Below are 18,567 nucleotides of genomic sequence, written 5' to 3' on the forward strand. Positions count from 1 at the left end.
TGAATCATCCATGCATCCCTGGGATAAATCCTACCTGAGCATGGCATATGAACCTTTTAATGTATGCTTTTTGTGGTAAAGCATCTGCCCACAATGTGGGAGACCCGGGTTCAATCCCTGGGTCAGGAAGATCTCCTGGAGAAGGACATGACAACCCACTCCAGTATTCTTGCCTGGGAAATCCCATGGACGGAGGAACCTGGTGGGCTACAGTCCATGGGGTCACAAAGAGTCAGAGGACACGACTGAACGACTTCACTTTTGTACAATCTTAGCCATATTTTTTGGATCTGTTTCCTCAAACAAAGGAAACAAATGAAAAGGTAAGCAAATGGCACTACATCAAATTAAAAAAGTTTTTGCATAGTGAAGGAAATTATCAACCAAACAAAAAGAAAGCTTATTGAATGGGAGAAGATATTTGCAAATGATACATCCAGTAAGGGATTAGTATCCAAAATATACAAAGAACGCATACAACTCAACATCAGAAAAACAATCTGATTTAAAATTGGGCAGAGGACCTTAATAGATATTTTTTCAAAGAGAACATATAGATGTCCAACAGACACATGAGATGCTCACTAATCATCAGGGAAATGACTTGAAAATTAAAATCACACTGAGATACCACCTCACACCTGCCAGAATGACTGTCATCAACAGGATAACAAATAACAAGTGTTGGTGAGAACTTGGAGAAAAGAGAACCCTGGTGGGCTTGTAAATTGGTGCAATCACTATGGAAATTTGTTTTTAATTCAAAAAATCAAAAATAAAACTGCCATATTAATCCAGGGCAAAACAGGTGAAGGGGATTAAGAAATAAAAACCTCCACTTATAAAATAAATAAGCCACAGAGACATAATGTATCATAAGGAATATGCTCGATAATATTGTAGTAACTTTGTATGCGGACAGGTGGTTAGTAGACTTATCACAGTGATTATTTAATAATTTATCCAAATGTCAAATTGCTATGTAGTACATCTGAAACTAACATAATACTGCACATCATCTATGTTTCTATAATAAATAAATAAAATATAGAGTAGCAAAGCAGGTTTATAGTTTAATTCTGGAGACTCCTACATTATTCAGAAATGATGTTAAGGCTTCAAACTAATATTGGTACCCTTTTTGATCTCTGACTCCAGAGAATCTAATTGAAGCTATGGACCTTCTCTCCAGAAGAAAGTACAAATATACAGTGTACACAACACTTGCATACCATCATTTTGTTTCATTGAAAACTAATTTCTTCACAGAATAAGTGAAACTAAAGTTTTGTTTACAACTATTACTCTCAAATGTGTATTTTATAAAAATGTGGAAATGAACATTAAATTTTCAAGTAAAGAAATGAAATTTAATAGAAGTAAATTTCAATAAAAACACTACTATATTTTTATTAACACTTGAGTTAAAACATTGAAATGTTTGGGTAGACTTTTAGTATGGCAATGCTTTTATCTTTGAAATTAATTTGATTTAAACTTTTTGTTCTAATGGCAACAAATGTTAAAAATAATTTACCTAGGTATATGTAGCATATGGGATCAGAATGCTAATAATTTGCTCTGTCAGAGAACAAAGGTTGAAGTAAAAGAATATGGAAACTTTCTAAGAATCTATAGGGATTCTAGAGATTGAACTCATGTCATTTCAGCTCCTTTGTCCTTCAGCCATTGAGGTTGTGTCTTTTGGAGCCCGCCTTATTGACATACTCTGCGACAACCAAAAGCCGTGGATACATGTGTCATTTTAGGGACACTGAAGCAGAAGTGAACTTCAACAGAAATTTGTTTTGTTTACGGGTATTCAGAGATTTCTCCCTATACAGAAATAAATTGTCATTTTCCACTTCAGCCTGCAAAAGTACTTCATCTGGAATTAGAGAGTAGGCGTAATTATCTTCCTTTAATCTTATTTTCCAGAGAAAATGCATGTTCTAAAGAAGCCATGACTTTCCAGCACCATACATACTATGGCAGTAGTGTGTTGAATAATCATAATAATTCAATTACCTAAGTAATTGTATTCCTTATCATATTGCTCTAACCAGGGCTTTCTATTTCTCTCAGATATTTTGAAGCATCTACTTAAAGTCAACACCTTATCTTCAGGACACTTTACTTTCTATCCTGTTTGCATTTTCTCATGAAAATTCTCTGAAGTTGACTACTGAAAAGGAATATAGATGCCTCCATTTCCAGATTTGGAGGTAGCATCTTTGGCAGTAATTCATGCTCATGTAGGAAGTGATCCAGGGGATACATGGAACTCTTTTCATCAAATAGTAAAATGAGATATGTTTCCAAAGATTGCAGATAGAGTACCCAGTCATGAAGCTTTAGATTTCCCTTCCAATTGAACTTATGCTCAACAAAAGAAATGTTAATCATCTTGATGACAGGAAGCAGTCTACCTGGTTTCTGAAAAGGACTCACAGAAGTTTTTCTGTCATTATGTAGGAACATACTAGATCAGATTCATCAGTTGATTGCTCTCAGAAACATCTTGTGTCATGCAAAGGAAATGTTGCCTCAGTGGTTTACTCTGTTAGAAAATATCAACTATTTGGGAGAGGATGAAGTGGTTTACTCTGTTAGAAAATATCAACTATTTGGGAGAGGATGAAGTATTTCTTTTCTTTTATGTTCTAAGTCGTAAATCAACAGCGCTTATTCTCATGCTACATGATTTCTCCCCTGTACTATGTGGCTTCATGTGTGCATTAGGAGATGATTCCAGGCAGAGTCTTTGGATGGAGCCAATAACAGTTTGGTTAATTTCTAACATCTCAAATCGAGCCAATTTTGTGACAAAGAGCCCCATTCTCTGAAATACTTTCACAAATGGCAGAAGTGCTCAGCTGTATTTACTTCATGTTTCTCATGGTGACAACTTCACTGCTCTAGAGGTTGTTGATTTACTGTGCTGTTTTATAATCTAAACCTCGAGACTCTGTCTCTTTATGGTGCGATATTAAGATGAATGCTACAACACAATTTTGAATATTATGTATAACTACAGGTGTTATTTTGGGTATATCCTCCACTGTTTAAAAATTAAATCAAGTCTAATTTAAAAATTAAAAATTTAAAATTAAATCAAGTCTTAATAATAGAGATTTAGAATTATGGAAGTAAAAGCTTCTCCACACTGCAATATCCAAAAAGAAATAATCTTTGTAATAGCTTTTGAGTAGCAAATGGCTTGGCAGACTCAACTGAGATTAGTTTCCTTATGGCTTTTGTGACTGTTTAGAGCTACTAAATTTAGATATTTTGTTTCTGAATATGTTTTCTGAGGTTTTAAAGAGAAGCAATTTCCCTCCAATTAAAAAAATTTTTAAAAGCAATTTGATGAGAAGATCAAAAACAACAATATGGCTAAATTAGCCACAGATTTACTGGATAAATAATTGTGTTCAATATGCTTAGCTAAATGTGTATGTATTATAGGCATGAGTAATAATGAATTTATTTCCTAGCTATACCTCACAGACTTTCAACAATCAAAATGGACAATAATCCTGTGGCTTCCTGCTGGGGCATATAGTAACTATTTAACTGCTGGATTTTGAAGGAGGTTTGAGGTAGTGCTTGGGTTCATAACCATTTACTAACAGATATGAAAACAGTGGAAGCACTTCTAAAACATGTTAATAACAAGTATACCCATACTGATGCATGCTGGCAGAATTTCAGCTCTCATTCCAGTGTGGATCTTATTATAATCATACATCCCTACCCAAGTAATGGGCATTATCTTTATGGCCTTGTGTGTGTCTATTCTGGATCTCTGTCATGTGCATGGCCTGTTGGTTTCTTAAGTCTTACATTATCTTCACTGTTTGTTAGAATTCTTATAATCTATATGCATTTCAGCAGTGTGCATTTATTAAGTTAGAAGGACTTTTACTCTTCACTGTAAAGAATTGATTCAGCTGCTATTGCTTCTGTTCATATAGATCTACGTGTTATGTGTGTAATTCCATAGAACTCCAGAATTGCTCTGTTCACTAAAGAGCAGAAGAACTACTCTCTGAGAAAGTAAGCCCCACAAGCTGTAAATTTATACTGTTCAGTATGATAGCTATGTAGCTGTTAAGCACTTGAAATGTACCTTCTCTAATTTGAGATGTGCAGTAAGTCTAAAAGACCCTGAATTTCAAAGACGTAGTGCAAAAAAGGTAAAATATTCATATTTTTATGAACAAAATATTCATAGTTTAATGACATAGGTATACTGTTTAGACATATTAGCTTAAATTTTTTATTGCCATATAATTAATTTCACCTATATCTTGTTATTATTTCTAATATGGCTACTAGACATAAATGACATACATGGCCCACACTGTGTTTCTATTGGACTGTGCAGGTCTAAATGACATAGCTAAGCAAATATTTAGTCTAACAAGGAACTTCGTTTTAATGGAACCTGTGGAGAATTTGGTTCTGGGAACTCAAGCAAGCATTTTTATCTGATGTTGTTGTGCTTTTTCACTTTCAAACTTTTTCACTACAACGTAGTGGATTTGAAAATTCCACTAGGTTCTTTGGCGTTAGTTGCTTCCTCCACACTCCACTAAACTACTAAATCACTCCTCCCAGCTCACTCATTTTAGGTCTAAGAAGTGAATCTAAAAGAAAAGGTACGTGGAGTGGAAATTTGGGGTTTTTACATATAATTCAGTTCAGTTCAGTTGCTCAGTCGTGTCTGACTCTTTGCAACCCCATGGGCTGCAGCACGCCAGGCCTCCTTGTCCATCACCAACTCTTGGAGTTTACTCAAACTCATGTCCATTGAATCAGTGATGCCATCCAACCATCTCATCCTCTGTCATCCCCTTCTCCTTGTGCCTTCAATCTTTCCCAGCATCGGGGTCTTTTCCAATAAGTCAGTTCTTTGCATCAGCTGGCCAAAGTATTGGAGTTTCAGCTTCAACATCAGTCCTTCCAATGAATATTCAGGACTGATTTCCTTTAAGATGGACTGGTTGGATCTCCTTGCAGTCCAAGGGACTCTCAAGAGTCTTCTCCAAACTACAGTTCAAAAGCATCAATTTATCTTACTATAAATAATTAAATAATAAAGCCAAGGGATTAAACTAGGGCTTTGGTGAAGTTTTTAATGACAGTGTAGGTATAGACTCTTGACTCTGGATCAGCTTTGCCCATGGCCAAAGAACCAAAAGAAATCACTTTTGTTCTACATAAATGAAGTAGTAGTCCTGTTCCTACCACTCTTTTAATTTGATTTCATGAATTTATTTTGTGGGAAATGCATATATTTCTTTAAACCAGGAATAAGATTATAGTGCTATATTTATAAAGATAGGTAAAATTAACATGGCTTTGTAAGTTGGTTAGGAAATGCAATCCACTCCAATACTCTTGCCTAGGAAATCCCATGGACAGAGAAGCCTAGTGGGCTACAGTTGATGGGGCCACAAAAGAGTCAGACATGACTTGGTGACTAAACAACAGCAACAATAAAATATGTTGGTTAAAACATATGCAGTCTTAGAGAATTTATAAACACACTTAAAAGTTGTCACTATACAATTGTAGAACTATATGAAGCCACTTCTTCAGTTGATCTATGGTTCGAAAAAGAAGGCATGACATGAGACAAAGTACATGAACCAAAATTTTCAATATTTTAGAGGCTATTTTCAAATTCTGATATAAATAAATAGGCATGAGTCTTGGACCCAGAAAACAGGAAGAAAAATCAATCAAAAATACCCTGGATATTAAAACCGACTTTGTGCTCTAATGTGAAGCTACTTGATTGAGTGGTGCGGTGTCAACCATATCTTTCTTCTAATGCTAAAAGTAATGCACATAGACAGAGTGACAATCACCGCACAGCCTCCCATCAGCAATAATTAATCTTTTAGTTAACAGAGACTAGAAAAGCCTCTCGTCAGCCTCTTCTGAAGTCTGAGGGACCCTGTTTTTTGATGTTTGCATTCTGAGGAAAATTGTCCCCACCAGTTCTAACAAATTGAAACACCAGGCTAATTATGGCAGCTAATGAAGTGTGTGGAATGGTCACAGCTTGTCGTGAAACTGTTCCTTCAGCTTGGATTAGGGTTTCATCAATCACTTTTTTAAACTGATCCAGAATTGCTTCTGCCCGGTGCTTGGCATTTTTAATGCCTTTTCTGTAATTGGTTTTTTCCCTAAAGCTTAGACTGTTTTTTGAAATATTATAGTCTCAAGACAGGACTTGCAAACTCTAGTTTGTAAAAAAAAAAGTGTTATTAGTGATATCAGCTGATCAAGTGGTAAGAAGCTAATAAAATGACCACCAGAATAAAAGTTGATATGCTGTTCCAATCCTGCTAAAGGTAGTAATAAAGCATACCTATGTATATCATTTTCCCAAACATAGGTATAATACAATGTAGGAAAATCATAGTTGGTGATTATGTGACTAAAATTCCATCAAGAGTTTCTATGAAATTAATACATAGATGTTAGTTTATTGCTAGGGGAGGATCACTCTCGGTTTATCATCCAGCATTGTTTTATAAGATGTCTACATTTTGCACTGAGTCAAGCATTTTGAAGCATTAAACCAAAGATATCTATATTCCCAGTTAAATCACTCTGCATAAATCTGCAGTTCAACTCAGAAAACCTTGAATAAAGGCTTTTACCTTATCTACAAAAGGGAATCAGTTATTTCTCAGGCATGACTATAATTTCTAAATAATTAAGACTTGTTTTAATGTTCAAAGTTCATCAAAGCAACTATTGAGCACCCACAATGTACAGGGTACTGCCTCAATATTTAAGACAGTTCAATAAAGCAGAGGCATTAAAGTTCATAGGCTGTCCTTTGATATTACATGAAGAAATATATATATATATATAAAATATAGTACCATAATGCTTTAAGTTTCAAAACATGGATTTTGTGACATCTCACAAGTTTTCATCACAAATTTTAAAATATTTTTTATTTTGACTCGTGCTTTATTTACATATAGTTGAATTATTTAACATTTGGAGATTTTCTAGTTTTTTTTTTAAATTTGCAATTTAATAATTATATAATTATGCAAATATAAATAATCTTTATACAAATATGAATAATTTAACAACTTACCTGTGGTCAAAGACCATTCTCTGAATTTAATCTTCTGAAATTTGTTGAGAGTTGCTTTATGGTCCAAGATTTGGTCGATTTTGGCAAATGTTCCAAGTGCATTAAAAAAGATACACTTTCTGCAATTGTTGGGTACAGTGGTACATATTTACCAATCTCCTGAAGATTGCTCAAGTCATCTTCTATGTCCTTGCTTATGATATCTATATCATATTGCTATTACTGATATCAGTATTACTTTAAGAGCCAAATGACAAATATCTTAGGTTTTGAAGGTCACATGGTCTATGTTACCACTACTCTAGTCTGCATTTATAGCACAAAACAACCACAGACAATACATAAAAGAATGGTCTTGACTGTGTTCCAATAAAACTTTATTTAAAAATTAGAAAGTAGGCTGGTTTGGATCAGAAAGTGGGCTGTAGTTTGCTGACCCCTATTAGGTACTAACAGAACCTCTGATTTATAACTGGGTACATGATTGTATGAGATTAAAGCTGCATTTATCAGCCACCTCTTAAAGCTAATTATAGTCCTGATACTAGATACTGGAAAATGGAAACTAAGTAAAAGTACAGGCTCTGCTCTAGGAATTATTTTTCAGAACTTTCTCTACATAAAAAAGTCTGATGGTGAGCAAGATAGCTAAAAGCAGAACTCTCATCAAAGAAGATCTATGCAAGCTAATAAATTAGTCTGATAAAATTCCATTTGTTGTTGTTGTTCAGTGGTTTAAGTCACGTCCGTCTCTTTGCAGCCCCATGGACTGCAGCTCCCAGGCTCCCCTGTCCTTCACCATCTCCCAGAGCTTGCTCAAACTCATGTCCATTGATCGGTGATGCCATCCAACCATCTCATCCTCTGTTGCCCCCCCTTCTCCTCCTGCCCTCAATCTTTCCCAGCATCAGGGTCTTTTCCAGTGAGTCAGCTGTTCACATCAGGTGGCCAAAGTACTGGAGCTTCAGCTTCAGCATCAGTCCTTCCAATGAATATTTAGGGTTGATTGCCTTTAGGATCGACTGGTTTGATCTCCATAAAATGGAAAAGACACAAACTTCCTAGGTCACAGACCGCTCCTCACAGCAAGTGCGGAGAAGGAGTTCAGCATAATTGTGCTAGTTCTCCGAGCCTCAAGCCCCACAGGTGATACAGAGAGCCCCGTGGTGCCTGCACGTGCTCATCCAGTGTGCCACAGGAGGAAACCCCATGTGTGTGAAATCCACCACTTTCATGGGAAGCAATAAGCAAGACTTCTCTATCTAGAGGGAGATCAGGTGCTTTGCAGGACTGCACGTATATACAGAGGTATAATTTCTCAGGGTGGACAGCTGCATATTCCTAATACTGAGAAGTGACCCTCACACTGGGTAAAGAATTATCCAGACTTCGTGATTTCAGCACATTCAGCAAGATTTGTAGGTCCCATGGTAGACTGCCTCCCTTTGTGTTTTTAAAGAAAAATGTCATTCTTTTCATTTCTTCCTTCTGGAGGGTTTGGTAGCTAGAGATTGATTGACATCTTCAATCATATTGTAATCCTTGGATCAACGTGGCCATGAAAGATAGAGCCGTCATATAAAAGAATGCTGGGCCCCTTTCACTGTGGAGTATCACACCAACCCTGCACTTTTGTGTAAATGAGAAAGAAAACTCTCTCTTGTTTAAGTCATTGTTAATTGGGGGCTTTCTAACAGTTACAGCTAAATCTAATCCTAATTAATACACTATCTAAGAAAGCCTTTCTATTGCTTCCATTTATAAAGTGACAGTGTATATATAAGATACTGGGCTCACAGCCTTTTTCTCTTAACTCTATAAATATTAGTTTATGATCTTCTATCAATTACTGTTACAAAAAAATGTGTCTGAGACAACAGTGATTCTGTGTGTGTGTGTGTGTGTATACACCCACGAGGGGGTGCTTTTTTTAAAAAAATTATTTTCTTTATTCTAAAATACAATTTTTACCATTCCTTCAACTTTGAATAGCCAATTATTACCTCTAAAGTGAATTTTAATTCTTCTATTGTAATCTTAGTTTATTTACTCTCGTGACCTAATATCTCTGACTTAGTTGTTTTTATGGATATCTAGTCCTCTTATTTTAGCCTCTTTATCCTTTTGTCTTTGGCTCTATATTACAGAATCTGTATTTTTTAGGAGTTGGTTGAAGTTTGCAAATATTTTCCAACACTTAAATTTTCTTCAGGTTGCTGTAATTGATGGCTTTCAGATACCTGGTTTTCATCCAACTCTGTTTTTCTTACCATAGTCTTTTGTCATTTTCCCCCCTCTTTTCCTTCTCCTGGGCTTCCCAGGTGGCTCCATGGTAAAAAAAAAAAAAAAAAAAATCTACCTGCATTGCAGGAGATGAGGATTCAACCCCTGGGTCGGGAAGATTCCCTGGGGGAGGAAATTGCAACCCAGTCTAGTATTGTTGTCTGGGAAATCCCATGGACAGAGGAGCCTGGTGGGCTATAGTTCATGGGGTTGCAGAAGAGTCAAACACGACTTAACAATTGAACATCAACATGATCCTTTTCCTGTTTGAAGAACACTAAACACATCCATTGTTTGCCAACATAAGGAGCTGGTGGATTTGGTTCTTTTATCTCTTTGAATCAAGGCCTCTTTCCAGGTTTCAGTTAGAAGGCAGCCCAATTCACTTGAATTAATTCCCTAGATCTCCAATACTAATAATGGAAGAGATGACAACTTACAGTTTTAACCTGGTATTGCCTCTTACAACTCTTCTTTGCATGTGTTAACCTGAGACAGACTGCCAGGTATTTTCCAGCAAAGATGGGTTTATTTGGGATCAGCAAAGAATTGCAATTCAGGATCTACAAAAAATGGTGAGCCACATGCAAGTCCACCCATGGCACAGGGAGGAGAATGCTTCTAAAGAGGGGAAAGGAAGGCAGGAGGGCTGTAGTAAACAAAGCGCCCATACCTTTTCATTGACTGAGCCCTTGCCAGAAAAGAGGAAGGGTCTTCTTTCTTCCTGGTGGGCTCTGCTGTAATTGCAGGATCTGAGAGCTCCCCTTTCTGGTCTCCAAATTTTTTTTGTAACTGAGGTTACTGTTTAGTCATTTTCTGCACATAGCCTAGAGGTCCTGACTGCAGTGAGTCTTTGCAGAACCCATATATAGCTTAGCCTTTGTTTTTGTAGCTCAGCAATTTTGTGTCCTCTATTCATTATCCTGACTCTCTTGAAAAGAGAAACATATCCTTTGATTAAAAAAAATGATCTGAAAAGCAATCCAACTTTAATTCTTGAGGTAAAGTCAAATATAAGTTAGGAGGACTTCTAGAGAAATTTACTGGGACTGAAAATTTTATCTGATATTTGAAATCTTCAACAGACATGGCTGGTCTATCTGTCTGAGCTTCAGATCTCTTCATGATGACTTTCACTTCCAACCCCAAATGTAGACATTAGTACTGTAGTTTTTGTTTGCAATTTTCTTCCCGCATCTAACCAATTCTTCCATGTATTATTGATGGTAGAAATGAAAAGGATTTTCTTAGGGCTCTAACCATAAGATTTCTTGAAAGTGGAAATTTTTTCTTTAGGCTAATTAACTAGCCCCCATGATGGATAGGAACTTAATGGAACATTGGGAGGTTAACACCTACTAAATCATAATAACAGTTTGAAAATTTGAATAGGCCCTAACCATATGGTTGGAAGCAAAAAAAAAATGAATTAAAATACTTAACCATTAATTTCCAAGCTCCTGGAAACTAATAGGTTTCTAGAAATATTATTAATGATGACTAACATTCATATCATAATCTATATTAGCTAAACATATGTCAGCATAAGAAATGTAGAAAGTATCATGCATTAATATCCAAAGCTAAATTGCTAAATAAAGAATATTTACATAAAAGATAGCTCCTACTCATAATCATTTCATGCTAGCATAATAATATTCAGTTCAATCACTCAGTCGTTTCCAGCTCTTTGCGACCCCATGGACTTTAGCACTCCAAGCTTCCCTGTCCATCACCAATTCCTGAAGCCTACTCAAACTCATGTCCATCGCGTCGGTGATGCCATCCAACCATCTCATCCTCTGCCGTCCCCTTCTTCTCACGCCTTCAATCTTCCCCAGCATCAGGGTCTTTTCCAATGAGTCTGTTCTTTGCATCAGGTGGCCAAAGTATTGGAGTTTCAGCTTCAGTATCAGTCCTTCCAATGAATATTCAGGACTGATTTCCTTTAGGATGGACCGGTTGGATCTCCTTGCAGTCTAAGGGACTCTCAAGAGTCTTCTCCAACAGTGCAGTTCAAAAGCATCAATTCTACAGCACTCAGCTTTCTTTATAGTCCAACTCTCACATCGATACATGACCACTGGAAAAACCATAGCTTTGACTAGACGGATCTTTGTTGGCAAAGTAATGTCTCTGCTTTTTATTATGCTGTCTAGATTGGTCATAGCTTTCCTTCCAAGGAGCAAGTATCTTTTAATATCATTGCTGCAGTCACCATCTGCAGTGATTTTGGAACCCAAAAAGATAAAGTCTGTCACTGTTTCCACTGTTTCCCCATCTATTTGCTGTGAAGTGATGGGACCAGATGCCATGATCTTCGTTTTCTGAATGTTGAGCTTTAAGCCAACTTTTTCAGTCTCCTCTTTCACTTTCATCAAGAGGCTCTTTTGTTCTTTGCTCTTTGCCATAAGGGTGGTATCATCTGTGTATCTGAGGTTATTGATATTTCTCCCAGCAATCTTGATTCCAGCTTGTGCTTCTTCCAGCCCAGCATTTTGCTTGATGTACTCTGCATAGAAGTTAAATAAGCCAGGTGACAATATACAGCCTTGACGTACTGTTTCTGGATTTGGAACCAGTCTGTTGTTCCATGTCCAGTTCTAACTGTTGCTTCTTGACCTCCAGACAGATTTCTCAGGTGGTCAGGTGGTCTGGTATTCCCATCTCTTGAAAAATTTTCCACAGTTTGTTGTGATTCACACAGTGAAAGGCTTTGGCGTAGTCAATAAAGCAGAAGTAGATGTTTTTCTGGAACTCTCATGCTTTTTCAATGATCCAGCGGATGTTGGCAATTTGATCTCGGGTTTCTCTTCCTTTTCTAAATCCAGCTTGAACATCTGGAAGTTCACGGTTCACATCCTATTGAAGTCTCGCTTGGAGAATGTTGAGCATTACTTTGCTAGTACGTGAGATGAGTGCAATTGTGCGGTAGTTTGACAATTCTTTGGCATTGCCTTTCTTGGGGATTGGAATGAAAACTGACCTTTTCCAGTCCTGTGGCCACTTCTGAAATTTCCAATTTGCTGGCATATTGAGTGCAGTACTTTCACAGCATCATCTTTTAGGATTTGAAATAGCTCAACTGAAATTGCATGAGTTTGAATAAACTCCGGGAGTTGGTGATGGACAGGGAGGCCTGGCATGCTGCAGTCCATGGGGTCGCAAAGAGTTGGACACTACTGAGCTACTGAAGTCAACTAAACTGAACTGAACTGGAATTCCATCACCTCCACTAGCTTTGTTCGTAGTGATGCTTCCTAAGGCCCACTTGACTTCACATTCCAGGATGTCTGGCTCTAGGTGACTGATCACACCATCATGGTTATCTGGGTCATAAAGATCTTTTTTGTATAGTCCTTCTGTGTATTCTTGCCACCTCTTCTTAATATCTTCTGCTTCTGTTAGGTCCATGCCATTTTTGTCCTTTATTGTGCTCATCTTTGCATGAAATGTTCCCCTGGTATCTCTAATTTTCTTGAAGAGATCTCTAGTCTTTCCCATTCTATTGTTTTCCTCTATTTCTTTGCATTGATCACTGAGGAAGGCTTTCTTATCTCTCCTTGCTATTCTTTCAAACTCTGCATTCAAATGAATATATCTTTCCTTTTCTCCTTTGCCTTTAGCTTAGCTTCTCTTCTTTTCTCAGCTATTTGTAAGACCTTCTCAGACAACCATTTTGCCTTTTTGCATTTCCTTTATCCTGGGGATGATCTTGATCACTGCCTCCTGTACAATGTCATGAAAATCTGTCCATAGTTCTTCAGGCACTCTGTCAATCAGATCTAATCCCTTGAATCTATTTGTCATTTCCACTGTATAGTTGTAAGGGATTTGATTTAGGTCATACCTGAACGGTCTAGTGGTTTTTCCTATTTTCTTCAATTTAAGTCTGAATTTGGCAATAAGGAGTTCATGATCTGAGCCACAGTCATCTCCCAGTCTTGTTTTTGCTGACTGTATAGAGCTTCTCTGTCTTTGGCTGCAAAGAATATAATCAGTCTGATTTTGGTGTTGACCATCTGGTGATGTCCATATGTAGAGTCTTCTCTTGTGTTGTTGGAAGAGGGTGTTTGCTATGACCAGTGCATTCTCTTGGCAAAACCCTGTTAACCTTTGACCTGCTTTGTTTTGTACTCCAAGGCCAAATTTGCCTGTTACTCCGGGTAGCTCTTGACTTCCTACTTTTGTATTCCAGTTCCCTATAATGAAAGAACATCTTTTGGGGGTGTTAGTTCTAGAAAGTCTTGTAGGTCTTCATAGAACCATTCAACTTCAGCTTCTTCAGCATTATTGGTTGGGGCATAGACTTGGATTACTGTGGTATTGAATGGTTTGCCTTGGAAATAAACAGAGATCATTCTGTCATTTTTGAGATTGTTAATATTACATCTACCATAAAGTGGAGTTCTTATGTGACTTTTCAATATAAAACAATTCTTACTTTGCCTTTGTTTTCCTAAGAAAAGTGAATACATACTTGTCAAAATTTTACCTAATAACACTGAATAAAGTCAAGACCATTCTGGCTATTATTTGTTAAAAAGACAGTATGAATTACCTCTGAAAGATTTTGATTTGTTTGGAACTCTTTTACTCTATCAAGCTTAATTCAGAGATGTTTTCTATTAATAATTCATATTAATCATCAAGTTGCTAATGGATGCAAGGCATTTTAATAACGCAGTAAGCTATTTTAGCCCGTTCACATCAAAACCAAACCTGCACTACTTCAAACTTAGGGTTGTGAATGCTTAATAGTTTTATACTTGTTTTATCTTTTCATATGCTGAATCTATTTTATATTTCTTATAAAAATGATTTGTGAAATAGAATAATAATTACCAACATTATATGAATAGTGGGCTACCCTGGTAGCTCAGCTGGTAAAGAGTCCCCCTGCAATGCAGTAGACCCTGGTTCAATTCCTGGGTTGGGAAGATCCCCTGGAGAAGGGAATGGCTACCCACTCCAGGATTCTGGCCTCAAAGACTCATGGCCTCTGTATAGTCCATGGGGTCTCAAAGAGTCGGACACGACTAAGCGACTTTCACTTTCATAAGAATAGTTACATAACAAGTCTGAGTTTATCAAGTGTTTGTAAGTATCAACTTTATATAATTTATGTACTGTGAATGAACATATATTAATGGTTTAGTTTTAAAAGTACAATTTCAAAAGAGATATCAACTAATCAGCAGTTATTATATGTTGGCCATGGTGAGAAGTACTTAATTTCACTTTGTTTCTGATAAATTCTTATTTGCAGAACAGAAGTTCTGTAAGTCAAAACAATAATAGACAGTTGAATTTAACTTTATTCAAAAGACTTTCTTCTCTTATGTTGCATGATTATGCCAACAGTATAATCAAAGGCTATAATTATTTAAATTTTTCTATTTTTATATGTTCTCAATGTTTAATTTTTATCTTGTTCAAAAATAATGAAATAATGTGTTAAATATTGAGAATAAGTTCTGTTATGTATTATATGCCAATTTTATAAATGAAAATCTTTAACTTGTAAACTTTAAATAAATTAGGAGTTATATGTAAGTGTTCTGTAATAAATTGTACTTTGTATGGCAAAAGCAAATAAACATTTCTTAGTATTTTGAATACTAAAAGTATTTTACCTGCACATGTTTTTTTGTCCAGACCCTGTAAAGTTCAAGGGCATCTGAGTATGAAATAGCTTGTGAGGAAATTCACATTGCTTTCTTAATTTGATTAGGTTGGGGAAAAGGACACTAAATAGATCATCATCTTTAATAATTTTAGTTCAAATATAGACATTAAGTATTGTACATAGACTAGTAAATGTGTATATAATTTTTCCCAAAGCTTGTAAAGGGAGTTGGCATTATAAAATACATTAATTTCCATTGACTACCTCATCTGCATTTTAGTATGCTTTCTTATATAGATTTGCTTATGGCAAGCATTGTTAAAATGCTCAGAAAGGGCAATATGGCAAAAAAAAAAAAAAAAACACACACACACACACACACACACATATGAGAAATCATACATTTAGGTTTTTAGGATAAATATAGTTAGGTATTGTATATAATTGATCATAATGGGGCAGCAATGACTGAGAAGAATGTAATTGATAAATAATTGTCCAAGTAGAAAGGAAACTTAATTCTCAGAGAAGAGTAAACACTTTGGTGCACTAATTGTTTTAACTTTATATCAAAGTAAAACATGTACATAGTTCAAGTAAAATAGACATTTATAATGCAATGTCTGGAATACTCCTGACCCACTCCTCCCCTTCTTCATGTCCAGTGCTTCTTTCTAGAGATCACCACTTTCAATTCCTTAATCTTCTAGCTAAATAATATGCTATCTCTTGATTTATCAGTTTTAGATGATAGTCACTGATCTTCAATTATAGAAGATGAGAATTTGGGTGTTTCATGCTATCATCTCCATGTTTTCTTGGAATGTAATTATAAGTTTTGAGTCGGCAAATTATCAAACTTTACTTTTTTGACTATAGAAAGATTGTTTCCTATTAAACTAAGAAGTGTTCTAAGATATTTCTTACTTGTACTATTCTTGTTTTTCTTGGCATTAACCATTGTCTTTTCCCCCTTTCACTTTTCTTCACACCTCTTGTCAGATTTCCCCATGCCCTGTAACAGCCTCTCAGTATAATTTTTATTTCTGAAAATTCAATCTCACACATAATTGATATTGATTAGATACAGAATTTTTAAGTTGAAAGGTGTCTTTATTTTAAGCCATTGCCATCTGTCTTTCTGCTTTGGGGAAATTTTCCTGCATTCTTTTCCAATTCTTTTCTCTTTGTTTTCTCCGATTCTGTTTATTGTAGTTCCTGTAGTCAGAGATCAAATTCTCTACCTTTACCCTCAACTTTAAAAAAAAAAAATCTTGTATCTCCCATTTTCATATTATTGTCCTTTGTTTTACTTTCTGGGAAAGTTCCTTGGTGTTAAATTCAAATTTTTTTCTATCAACTTGTTTTTTCTGCTTTCACATTATTAATTCACTTGTCTTTTTAATTTAAAAAACCCAGCATCCTATACTTGCTTAATGGATGCAATATCCTTTCTGATTAATGTCTTTTAGAATGTATGTTTTAGATTTTAGCAATATTTGGTTCTTCGTCCATTGTCTGAAGCTCATCTAAATTGTTTAGTTGTTGTTGATCTTTCTGTCTTTTAGATTGGAGGCTTTTCTCAAACATCTTTTGATCTTTGGCTGTTCATTCATATTTTAAAATGAGGCACTGAATTGGCTTTCGCTGTAGAGGTGACCATCTGTGGAGGGGCCAGTACTTATGGCCATATAGTTTCCCCAATAACAGTTCTCTAATCCCTGCCAAGAGTGCTTGGGAGTTGGGAGCTAGGAACAGGTCTAGGGAGTAGAAGGGTGTTCTCACCATTCAGTATGAAGACTTCTGCTTACATCTCAATATAGTGCCTAACCCTTGTCCTCTACTATGCCTGAATGCTTCAGTTTTTGTTTTTCAGTGTTCTCCCTCAGAAAACAAACCATCTGAAACCCAGAAGGAGAAAGGAAGGGAGGTTCCTTAGGGGGAACTTGGGGAGAGAGACTGAGTTAAGCCATGTCCAGATTCTTGACCCACAGAAACTGAGAGATAATACATGTGTATTGATTTTAGCCTCTGGATTTGTGGTCATTTTTTACGTATCAAGAAATAATTAATACAGTATTAAATAAATATTTGTTGAAAAAATTTTAATAATAGTTAAGTGTTCTATATAGAGACTTTCAGCCAAGCCTGTGCTTCACCTTTGCCTTATGAGATGTCTGATGATTTCAGTACCTGAAGGGTCCAGGTATAGGAAGGAAGAGTAGGATGGCATTGCAAGGATATCCCCCTCTCCAGACAGAAAGTGTGTCTCTTCTCTATTCTTTTTAGGTCTGATACCACCCTTTATGGGGCTTCCCTGGTGACTCAAATGGTAAAGAATTGCTGCAAGGCAGGAGACTCTGGTTCAGTTCCTGGGTTGGGAAGATCCCCTGGAGATGGGAATAGCTATCCACTCCAGTATTCTTGCCTGGAGAATTCCACAGACAGAGGGCTACAGTCCATGGAATTGCAGAGTCAGACATGACTGACTGACTAACCCTTCACTTTCACCACCCTTTATCTGTTTCTCAACATAAGTTACAATTTGAGGTCTTTGTTGTCTCCTGATTTCATGAAAGATGTAGTTTTGTAGATTTGTATAGTTCTCTGTGTTTGGGGGTACCATTTCTGAAAACGTAAAATAAGGCAAGAAATTCAGTACTCTGCCATTTTAAAACTAGAAGTCCTCTGAATAATTTCAAATGATACAGGTTACACAAATTTTATAGAGAGGCTTTTGAAGTAATAGTGTTACTTCCCAAAACATAGTACCCAGAACATTTTATTCATACTGGTAGGTTTTCATTTTCAAGTTTTTTTGGGTGTGATAGATGGAGGATATAAACAGACAGCCTGGATCCTACCCCCAGAAACCTTATCATCTAGTGGGGAGATGAAATGTGGAGCAGAATTACTGTCACAAAACAGAGAATGTAAGAGGGTTACGACAAAGATGTTCTCACACCAAAAGCATTCAGTGCCTGACAGATGTAATTTGCATCGTAAGAGGCAAGGATTTCCAGGAGGAGGTAGCATTTTTATATGAGGCTTAATGTTTGGGTAGGATTTGCACCTAGTAAGAGCTTAATAAATATTTATAATTAATACTGTTCAGCTCTGGTGGTTTGACATTTTTCTTTCCACTTCTGTTAATGCTAAATATCCTTTACTTCAATGTGGTGTATCAGCAGCAATCAGTTTCATTCATTCTCATCTTAGTTTTCTTGAGAGGAATTCACAAAAACATTTCTATGAAGAAAATTCACCATTCAATGACAGTTAGTGATATATCCTATAATTACAAAAAAAAAAATCTTCCTGTGAGAATTCCACCACATTAATGATGCATGTATATTATTAAGAATTACAAATATTGAGTAATAAAGTGTCAAGTTCACATGTTCTCTGATGTTATTTTGTGGCTAGTAGATTAGCAATTTTTCAAGAACATAAGCAGTAATTAGAAATCTTTCATAATTTCTTTCAGAAACAGCATTTGGTTTTAATTCTTTCATTTAAAAAA

General features: G+C 36.1%; 2 protein-coding genes across 3 annotated transcripts in view; one reads left to right on the forward strand and one right to left on the reverse strand.

Moving 5' to 3' along the window:
* The window catches only part of GPATCH2 (G-patch domain containing 2), a 473,250-nt gene that overhangs the window by 384,967 nt on the left and 69,716 nt on the right, over positions 1-18,567 (reverse strand). The window lies entirely within an intron of this gene.
* Positions 1-18,567, forward strand: part of SPATA17 (spermatogenesis associated 17) — a 238,168-nt gene that overhangs the window by 191,062 nt on the left and 28,539 nt on the right. The gene's annotated exons all lie outside the window — the stretch shown is intronic.

The sequence above is a fragment of the Bubalus kerabau genome, chromosome 5, assembly GCF_029407905.1.
Source record: "Bubalus kerabau isolate K-KA32 ecotype Philippines breed swamp buffalo chromosome 5, PCC_UOA_SB_1v2, whole genome shotgun sequence".
Lineage (NCBI taxonomy): Eukaryota > Metazoa > Chordata > Mammalia > Artiodactyla > Bovidae > Bubalus > Bubalus kerabau.